Source organism: Asparagus officinalis, chromosome 7 (assembly GCF_001876935.1).
Source record: "Asparagus officinalis chromosome 7, Aspof.V1, whole genome shotgun sequence".
NCBI lineage: Eukaryota > Viridiplantae > Streptophyta > Magnoliopsida > Asparagales > Asparagaceae > Asparagus > Asparagus officinalis.
Genome location: NC_033800.1, coordinates 121,438,975 through 121,441,238, shown reverse-complemented (window position 1 = coordinate 121,441,238; position 2,264 = coordinate 121,438,975). Strand labels below are relative to the sequence as shown.

Below are 2,264 nucleotides of genomic sequence, written 5' to 3'. Positions count from 1 at the left end.
ATCTAGCATTTCAAACAGTTTTTAGCCTAACTAGTATCAGCCTGTATATGTATGTTTAGAAATGTTATTTGCTATAATACTGATATTTTGTAGTGTTTGTTGATGTACATGTTATTATTATTATTATTTGGGAAGTCAATATCATCATGTCTAAATTATGCATATAATTCATTGATATAATATTTTGACTATAGATTATATTATTTCGTGTTCTCCCTATTTCAAGCATCACAAATAGGTTCTGATTTCATTTATATGAGCAGCAAAGCAGAAAATGTGACCACCAATAGCCGATCGCAAGGAATAAGATTTCTTTCACATCTCACCGGTACAAACTATCTTCCTCCCTTAATTTCATAATTACTGCCACATAAGCTTACTATATATCTAATCTTGCAATTACCAGCCAATGTAGAGACAAAAGCAGCAGGTAAAGCATGTGCAAAGCCACTCCAAGCTAGAAATAATGCAGGAGTAAGGTAATGGCTTAATGGATTCGGAGAGTATTATGTTATTCAATCACTCCCTTGGATTGTTGTCTTAAATAGATTTAACCAAGCTTATATTTTCTCTACCAACCCACCAACCAATACCACCAACACTATGCACGCATACACCATCAACACCACCATCACATAAAAACATTATAGTATATATTTTGAGGTTTGTGTTAGGGTTAGAGTTAGGGTTTGTGTGTAACAGTTTGTATCAGTGTGTATCAGTATGTACAATATCATCTAATTAAAAAAAAAAACAAAGTATATATATTACCTGTGACGACAAAAACCGTCTCCTATATGCCTCCTGAGCCTCCTGAGGCAGAGTCGACATGAATTGTGTGAACTCCAATACGGTCTGCTCCCGGCACCTCCGTTCTTCCTCTAGAGCCCGCTGATATGTTGTTTGCTGCGACTGCCAATCTTCAATCGCTTTTAATCGCTGCTCCATCGAGTCTTGATATGAACTACTTCCCGGTGTTCCTTGTGGTGCTGCAGACTCGTAGGTGCTACTAGACTCATTCGGCCTCTGCTCGGATCCTCTCCACCGGTATCTGTTCTTCCTACTATGTCCAATGACCGTCTCGATGATGGAGTCCTCATCCTCCCTACTTAGCCGGGCAGGAGTGTTAGAACAGACCTGAGACTGAGTCAATTGCTCCTGTACCTTGGCATGTAATTTCTCCTGCGATATATCAAAACAACCCGGGCAAGTCGACTTAATAATGATGCATTGATATGAAATTGAATATATAAATGAACTGCTACTTACAGCCAGATCCTTATTCTTTGCTTTCTTCTCTTCATTGGCGTAATTCGGGCTCCAGGAAGTCAGAATACGATCTGCAAAATGTCTGAGATCTCCCCTTCCCTATTTTATTCAAATATATCATTAACCCATAACACATAAATTATACTCAACGTAAAAGCTAATATATTATATACCTCAAGCTCTAATTGATGATAATGCTGGCTAAATGTCCTGGAGCCCCCGTGATGCTCGTAACTGCGAGGCGCGTTGCGATTCCTCCTTGCTATTTCAGCTTGAGCCTGCAAAACAATGTCAATTCGAAACAATATAGAAATTCAAACAATAAATTAAAAATATATACTTCAATAATACCTGAATTTCATCCGTGTCCCAGTAACTGCAAAGGGCAAAAAAATCTACTCCATCCACACACTCGTCAAGATGCCAGAATCGCTCCCAATCTTCTGTTATTTGGACGAAATATTTTTTCTTTACCTCAAACCGCCATCTCTTGAACGATACATTGATTTGCCCGAAGCAGTACGTCCAGGCACAAATATTATCGTCAAGAAAGAAAAATCGCTTCAGCATATAAAGAAAAAGTAGATACAAATCAGTGTATTAAACATAATAATAAACTAATAACTAATAATGATGAAAATTAAAATAAATGACTCACACATATATATCTCCAACAAGCCACCAGCGCATCAATCCGCTGCGATTTCCACGTCAAAAATATGTTGAAAAAATCGTGTCTCCTGGCTAAAGCGGCAAGGAAATTGTTGAAAGCATTGGCAAAGGCCCCAACAGGCACTCCGTTTTCCCATCAGATCACAGCCTTCCGATTAATATCAGGGATGATGTTCGATTCCTTAGTAGCATTGCGGCCGCATCTAGGAGGTCGCCCGGTACCTGCGAAACAAAGAATCGAATGAAACAATGAATCAATCTATATTTGCAAAAAAAATTTAAAATAATAACCGATAAACTATAAAAATTTATTCATACCTTTC

General features: G+C 38.0%; 1 long non-coding RNA gene across 1 annotated transcript; it reads right to left on the bottom strand.

Moving 5' to 3' along the window:
- On the bottom strand, window positions 1,510-2,063 carry LOC109848182. Its single transcript, XR_002248720.1, has 3 exons — window positions 1,928-2,063; window positions 1,621-1,830; window positions 1,510-1,547 (listed from the first exon to the last, which is right to left on the bottom strand). It is a non-coding gene; the product is annotated as an uncharacterized LOC109848182 (long non-coding RNA).